General features: G+C 37.4%; 1 protein-coding gene across 1 annotated transcript in view; it reads left to right on the top strand.

Annotated features, from left to right (window-relative positions):
* LOC139473379 (calpain-7-like) overlaps positions 1–8,782 on the top strand; it is a 366,786-nt gene that overhangs the window by 86,692 nt on the left and 271,312 nt on the right. The gene's annotated exons all lie outside the window — the stretch shown is intronic.

Below are 8,782 nucleotides of genomic sequence, written 5' to 3'. Positions count from 1 at the left end.
TGTTTGTCATCCTGACACAACTATTAGCTCACCAAGGTGAGCTTATGCCATACCGTGGGGTCTGTCGTCCGTATGTCAACGATTTTTTCAAAAAACTTCTTCTTTTGACCACAAATTGACAATTAACGAAATTTGACTGGAAGCATCCCTAGGTGGTGAGGATTCAAAATTGTACAAATGGTGGGGCTGATCCCCCAAAGGGCTGGGTGGCGGGGCCAAATGGGGGTAATTTGGCTATATTGCTTTAAACGACTTCTTTGTTGGAACTAAGAGATAGATATCAACCATATTTGGTTGGAAGCATTCTCCAATGCTGGGGATTAAAAATTGTACAAATGGAGAGGGCTGACCCCCAAAGGGCTGGGTGGCGGGGCCAAATAGGAGTAATTTGGCTATATTGCTTTAAACGACTTCCTCTCTGGAACTAAGAGATAGATATCAACCATATTTGGTTGGAATCAATTCTCCAATGGTGGGGATTCAAATTGGAGAAATGGAGGGGCTGAAATTGCTTCTTGAAAAACAATTAAGAATGAAAATAAAAAAAGAGAAACTACACTCTCCAAGAAGCTGAAACTTAACTTTGTAGAAATGATGATGATCACTTGTAGCTTACCGGTACACAAAGCGAAGGTTCAAATAAGCTTATGTCATGGCTGTGTTCATCTATACTAATGGAAAAAAGTAACTGCTGTGTATTAAGTAGTGTAAATGTTATGTTATTGTAAATTACAACATCATATTTGGCCTTTGTCTCATCAATGTTTTATCATAACAAATTCATTGACAAAATCCATTCCTGGTAATTGGAGATGGAGAGACATGCCCCAAAGAGGGGTGCAACTTGTAGGCGGGCACTATCCTGCTGCAACATGACATTACGTCCCTGCATGTGCACAAAGGCAAGAACATGATCTCAAACGATGTCCTCATAACAATGATGAGTCGTGTTTTCCCATGAGTTGTGATGCCACCCCATACCATTACAGTTCCACCCCAAAACTGATTATGATAAGTAATGCAAGAGTTGCTAAAACATTCTCCAGTATGCATGTAGACCTTTGCACGACCATCAGAGCTGTTCAGATGAAACCCTCACTCATTTGTGAACAGTGTACTGTCCCTGTTTTTATTCTGAACCTCAGATGCTGTCTACACCAAGTGTGACTGATAGTCCTGTGTAAGCAAAATTAGGCATATTTCTGAATGTTGGGACCGGATGTTGTGCTCTCTCAACCGGTAACGTACAGCTCTGCCACTAATTCGTCTTAACCCAAGAATTGTCCGATTATTAATGTGGCATATGATATTTGTGATTTGATGAACATTAAAAATGTTTGGCAACATGTCATCAAGCCGTGACAGCATTATTAATTACAGTTGAACAAAAAGAAAAAATATTTTATTAGACCCAGAGAGCTAAACAATCATTGTTTGCTGTTTACATTATGAAATCGTGTGTAAATACCTTTCTCCCAACGAACATGCAAACACACAAATTATGCGCAGTCCATAAACATTTGCATATAAATTGTGAATCACGACCTTAAAACTGAGGAGATGTCTTCATCTATATGCATATTGAAAGATGCATTATTTATTTTCAGATTAAACTTAGTTTTGTACTGTTCAATCTCATTAAAATCTGGTCTTAGTTTTCGCTACCGCTAACCAAAGATCTGAGGACATCCCATTACAGGTCAGGTAGGAACGACCTTTCGCGATCATTGACCGACCAATGAAATGACTGAAATCGACATTTGCCAATCAGAAGGTAGCTATCTCGAGCTTTACTGCACTAGTTTCAAACTGGCGACTACGCCTCGAAACATATTTTGACGTATTCTCGATTAAATAAATTTAAAACTGACCAAAACAACATTCTGTAATGACTTATTGATGGCCTAAATTGTATGGATATAATCATAAAACCTGTAACTGTCGTTCGGAATACATGTACCCTCTGTTAAATATTTCGAGGATGCAAGATTAGAAAACACATTTTGACTGTCACTTTCAGGATCTGGTAAGTGATGCTCTCTGATTGGATGAAAGGTCATGCTGACGTGACCCATAATGGGATGTCCTCAGATCATTTTTTAGCGGTAGCGAGAACTAAGATCTGATTTTAATGAGATTGAGTTTTGTTGGACTTTTTATTAAGAAAAGTTACCTTTTTCTGCTAGTATATATGTCGTTAACAATTACACTTTCAACATCTCCTCTAGAGCTACAAAGCCTATGAAGCTGAAACTTGGCATGAATCATCCCAGCAATGATGTCAGAATTGTGATTTGATGTTAAGCGTGTCGCTATGTAACAGCAGCGTATACAATTCCCGGAAGGGCAACTTTGCAAATATTCCTGTCCAGATAAAATGCTTCCCGTCCAGAATTTTCTACTCTAATGAACATAAGTAACAAAATGGTGAACATAAGAAAAGTACTGTTGATTGTTAGTTCTCAGAAAATAACAATAAACTGATGGATTGTCAACTTAGTTACTTTAACTCATTGAAATTCATCAAATTCCATGTCTGATTGACTGCCTCTAAGGTGTACTGGTAGAGTGTCTGCTCGGAGAGCGGAAGGTCAGAAATTTGATCCCTTGAAGCATCAGTCCTAAAGACGTTAAAAGATGGTACTTGTTGTTACCCTGTCTTGCTCTCGGTAGTAAGGGCTAAAAGAAGGAATGGTCCACTCGGAGTCAGTATACTGTGTATAAAATTTGTTTTGCAGGTTTTTGTTGATGTATATATTTTTTCGAAATTCATGTCTAACTGTATCAGTCATCTCCCTCACAAAATGTTAGAAATTTGGTTGTATTTTAAAAACTTTACACTTACATACTTTGAAAATAACAAAATCAGATCAAATTATCATCTGTTATCACATTTTCCTTCACACGAATATCCAGATACAAATTATGAGTATGTGTCCAGAAGCCAGAAATCTTTTACCAAAAAATAAATGCATATCAGTTTCTGGATGTGAATTACAAAAAGTACACAAATTATCATCAGATATTTTCATTTTTGTTCAAGAAAATATTTGTGGTAAAAACACCATCTTAATTTTGTATCCTGGACACATTTAACTGGCTTGAGAAAAATCCTTGCCAGTTGAGATAACTGCAAATTATAACTTCCCATTAAGTTTTGAATTTAAGTGAGACAACATGATATTAAACTATAATATCTTTACAGGCATTTTTAATGGAACATAACTTGATGTTGCCATGAACCTAAAATAAATGTATGCTATGCCCACAAACGGTCAACGGTTTCCTGATTGGCTGATAATAGAATGGGAGGGGCTTGTTTTTCATTATATTGGGTTTAACATATTTTACATATACAGCTCCCAATACAGTGTGCTTTGAGAAGGGAGAGCAACTATGCCCTGTACGTTTCTGGAAAGAAGAAGTGTTGAGAAGAAGAGTTCTGTGTTGAAGTCAGCATTGACATCCTGAGTAGTGAAAAGATCAGCAGGGAGTAGCATCAGTTCGCTACTGTGTGGAGGGACAGTGTTTCTCCCTATTCTCATGGACAGTACTGTACATCTAAACATATGATTCACATTATATATTGTTTCATAATGTGAGGTGTGGTTTTTTTCATTCATAATATCAATTATCATATATGGTGAATTTAGCATCTTACATATATACTGTGCATTGAATTTCTTCACTTACACTGTTTTCAGCATTTTGAGGCAAAACTCTTTTCATGTGTTACATTTATGTTTATTGTTTCCTCGTCAATAAAGAACTAGCAAAATGATGAATTTTGTTTGTAGTTGATTGATTATGACAAGGATAAACAGTATTATGTAGGCATGAATTTGTTCATGTATTCATCACCGAACGACATGATGTCAAATGTCTGATTGTGTTAATGTGCCCAATGGCATGGGTTTTGCTGATCTTGTCCGCCACTGATTTGCCTTGTCCACAATACATTTACCAGCGGCCTTGATACAGCTTACATTACAATCCTGGCAATCAATGCTACAGATTAGGATTTTACATCAAAACAGATGGTAAGTTAGACAGTCCCAAAATACTGATGTCACCATATTATCTCAACAGAAACGTGAATCGGGAGGTGCTTTGGTAATGGTTACTACCCAATATATGTCCGACAGTGACATAAAGCTGCGTTATTCTTGAATCAGACGCTAATGTCACTAAATATCAACAGAAACATGAATCACATGGTTCTAGGGTTAGGGTTTCTGCCCAATATATGTCCGACGGTGATGTTAAACTGGGTTATTCCTGATACAGACGCTGATGTTATGAAATCTCAACAGAAACATAAATGATAAGGTGCTAGGGTTAGGGTTTCTACCTAATATATGTCTAATTGTGATGTAAAACTGGATTATTCCTGATACAGACGCTGGTGTTCTCGTATCTCAACAGAAACATAAATGATAAGGTGCTAGGGTTAGGGTTTCTACTCAGTATATGTCCGACAGTGATGTAAAACTGCGCTATTCTTGAATCAGACGCTGATGTTCTCGTATGTCAACATAAACACGAATCATGAGGTGCTAGGGTTAGGGTTTCTACTCAATATATGTCCGAAAGCCATGTAAAACTGCGTTTTTCTTGAATCAGACGCAGATGTCACAAAATTTCAACAGAAACATGAATGATAAGGTGCTAGGGTTAAGGTTTCTACTCAGTATATGTCCGAAAGTGATGTAAAACTGCGTTTTTTCTTGAATCAGACGCAGATGTCACAAAATTTCAACAGAAACATGAATGATAAGGTGCTAGGGTTAAGGTTTCTACTCAATATATGTCCGACAGTGATGTAAAACTGCGTTATTCTTGAATCAGACGCAGATGTCACGAAATCTCAACAGAAACATGAATGATAAGGTGCTAGGGTGAGGGTTTCTACCTAATATATGTCGAATTGTGATGTAAAACTGGGGATTGCCTAAAAGTCGGGCCAAGAAAAGTCGGGCCGGGCCGGGCCAGCGGGTAATACTAAAAATGGATTGCAGAATAATAAAACGAAACGCGCATATCTAGGCAGATCTCAAATGTCCACAAACGTATAGCTTTGCTCATTTAATGGAGTTTGAATAAAAATGCACCTTCAACAATGTAATAAAATGATGATTATGACTACATACCGTGAGTCTCGTAGAAAAGTCAGTGTTTTGAGTGTGTGTATTCTTTGATTAGAATGCTTCTCACCGACCTTAGCGTGTAGGGGTATGATGTCCTGGGCAGGAAACGACAGTGTTTTGACTACTCTTCTTTCATTAATTAACGTGTTACGGTAATTAACCTTTACTAATTCGTGTAAAACCAAAACAGGATGTTTCCTTGAAGTGGATATTCGCGAATGTCAAAGGACTGACACGACACGTGTTAATAACTGTCCAAGCACTTCTAAAGTTCCTAACATTCTTTATATCTAAAGACTAGTATTACATTTAATTATATACCACTTTCTTGTTTCATTTTTCAGTAGTTTAAGAAAACACAGAGCTCAAAGTGAAGCCTTTTTCACTCCACATTCTCAACATAGTCTCTATCAGAAGTGTTTGACTTGTGTTGAGTCCGACTTGGCCCGGGCTGTCAAAATGCACTTTAAACAAACAAATGTATCATCAAATGTCTTTAAATCTATAGACTAGCATTATATCTACCTATATACCACTTTATAGTGTCTCAGTTCGCTGTATTTAAAGAAAACAAGGGGCTCAAAGTGAAGCCCTTTTCCCTCTACATTCTCAACATAGTCTCTATCAGAAGTGTTTGGCTTGTGTTGGGTCCGACTTGGCCCGGGTCGTCAAAATCAACTTTAAACACACAGATGTATGTTCAAATGTGTTTACATCTATAGATTAGTGTTATATCTACCTATATACCACTTGATAATGTCACGGTACATCGTATTTAAAGAAAACAAGGGGCAAAAAGTGAAGCATTTCTACTGTATTTTCTTAAGAAAATCCAAGTCAGAAGTGTTCGGTCCGACTTGGCCCAGACTGTCACAATCAACTTAAACCTCACAGATGTATCATCAAATGGATCCACATCTTTCGATTAGTATTATATCGCTGTACTTAAAGAAAACAAGGGGCTCCAAGTGAAGCCCCTTTCCCTCTACATTCTCAACATAATCTCTATCAAAAGTGTTTGTCTCGTGTTGGGTCCGACATGGCCCGGGATGCCACAATCAACTTTAGACAGACAGATGCATCAGCAAATGTGTTAACATCTATAGATTAGTATTATATCTACATATATACCACTTTATAATGTCACAGTACATCGTATTTAAAGAAAACTGGTCCGTTAAAGTAAAACACTTTTACTGTATTTTCTTAATAAAACCTCTGTCAGAAGTGTTGGGTCCGACTTGGCCCGGGCTGTCAAAATCAATTTTAAACACACAAATGTTTCATCAAATGTGTTTACATCTATAGACTAGCATTATACCTACCTATATACCACTTTATAGTGTCTCAAGTCGCTTTATTTAAAGAAAACATGGTTTTTAAAGTGAAGCCATTTTCCCTCTACATTCTCAACATAGTCTCTATCAAAAGTGTTTGGCTTGTGTTGGGTCCGACTTGGCCTGGGCTGTCAAAATCAACTTTAAACTCACGGATGTATCATCAAATGTGTTTATATCTATACCTTGTTTTCTTTAAATATGATGTACTGTGACGGAAACAAACATTATAATGATAATGATGATGATAGTTGTTTATGATGAGGATCATCACCATATTTTAACGTCTATGGTGTGATTAACAAGGAGGCCTTTCATGATTGAATTTAATCGTGCACTATTGCACATATTTATTTATCTGAAAATCCTCTTGTGAAGAATGTCAAGACTGAAAACAAGTCATTCATTGGATTTTCCTAAACGACTCATTGATGCAGTACTGAATATCAATGTTAATGTTTATTTTGTTGATGGTGCTGGACGGTACAGAAATGAGTGTCAATCAAGCGAAGTGCCATTTCAAATCGACCCAGAACCAGTCACTTGCCACTCGAAAACGTCAATGTGTGGTTTTGTGTCAAAGTTGATGTCCAGCTTGACACAAAACCAGTATCTTTGCCATGGTTCGATCCTCTTGTTACCGTAATGTGTGGTTTTGACTCCGAGACCATCAATGGTACGACCCAGAATATGCAGAGTGCGTCGTGGGAAAGGATAATTACATATAAAATTCTTTGGAATACGCCCACATACAGAGTCAGACGTATCCAAGCGAACAAACCTGGTATGGTCCTTTTTGATAAATCCAATGAAAGCATTGTATGACCGATTTATCTGTTTCTTTTGAAACTATTGAGATTCAGGAGAAACAAGGCAAAGACAGTATGAGGACCGTACTAACGAAATGTCAAGCTAGCTTCCCAAGTTGTTATACTCGCCATTCATGACAAAAATGAAAAATCCCGTTTCCTGACGCTTAAAATTGTGTTTATATTAATTAAATTGCACACATTTCCAAATATTCGAAATATTCCAGTGTCCATACCGTCCACTGTCCTTGAAGGATAATGATGACGTAGAGGACAAAAACGACAACGACAACAACGATGTGCTGGATTGACTTTCAGAAAGCATATGATTCTGTCTGTTTGGGAATGTTTGGACCTGTTGTAGAAATTTTCCTCAGTGTCCACATCGTCCACTATCCTGGAAGGTGTATCTTGCCACATATGTTTGCGGGTAGAGACACAAAACCAAATAAAGACATGACACATGTGTATGCATACAATTTGGAATAATATGGACAGTTTACAATCCTAGACACATTCCACATTAAGCCATGTTAGATCATGTTTACACTGCTGTTTTATGTATGAGAACACAAGAAAGTAAGGATTTGTCAGTCATTCAAATCTCGGGTTCAGCAAAAGTTTTCGTATCTATTTTTAGTAAAAATCGTTAGGAGTTTTGCGATCAGGGTGTTAGTTGTCAATTTTAGGTGCTTAAAATGCACTTTAATGAATCCTTGGAGTCTGTAACCTTGAGAAACGTTGTAATGTTATTAATACAAAAATCAGTAAAAGATAAAGCATATATTTTGTGACCGGAACTAGCATGTTCGAGGTAAAGCTTACGTTTTGTGTACCATCAAAAGCATGACAGTGATGACATTTCTTCAAAACATGACAAAATCCCTATCATCCACAACATGAGAGATATTGACCACGAATGTGTATACCGAACTCTCGAACCTATTCTCCGATCACGACCGTCTCACCATAAAAATACATATAGATTTGGACCTGTGAAGATCAGGGTTAGAACAGATCGTCAGCAACCAATGCTTGTATTAAAAGGTGACTATGGTTGTCGTTAGAGGCGACTAACGGGATCGAGTTGGTTGTCAGGCTCGCTGACTTGGTGGATGCATGTCATCTTATCCCAGTTGTGTGGATTGATGCTCGTGATGTCAATCACTGGATTGTCAGGTCCAGACTTGATTATTTGCATGACCTCCCTCATATAGCTGGCATATTGCTGAGTGTGGCGTTAAACAAAAAAACAAACAAACAAAACATATAAATTTAACAGCTTATTTCAAATTCGAGATAAAAATACATAGCGCCATCTCGAACTCCCAGTCTGACTTTACAATAGAACTGTGTACCATGATATCGAAGTTTGAATTTGCCACCGTGACAGCTTTAAGAAATCTTAATTAGAATTTTACTTAGCTGTAAACAATTCTCCTCGATACAGGTTGAGGAATCCGTAATGAAGTCAAAGAAAGTGATCATT

Source organism: Haliotis cracherodii, unplaced genomic scaffold (assembly GCF_022045235.1).
Source record: "Haliotis cracherodii isolate W230 unplaced genomic scaffold, xgHalCrac1.p SCAF_28, whole genome shotgun sequence".
NCBI classification, from domain to species: domain Eukaryota; kingdom Metazoa; phylum Mollusca; class Gastropoda; order Lepetellida; family Haliotidae; genus Haliotis; species Haliotis cracherodii.
The sequence above is the reverse complement of the archived record's forward strand: the minus strand, read 5'-3'. Positions and strand labels throughout refer to the sequence as shown.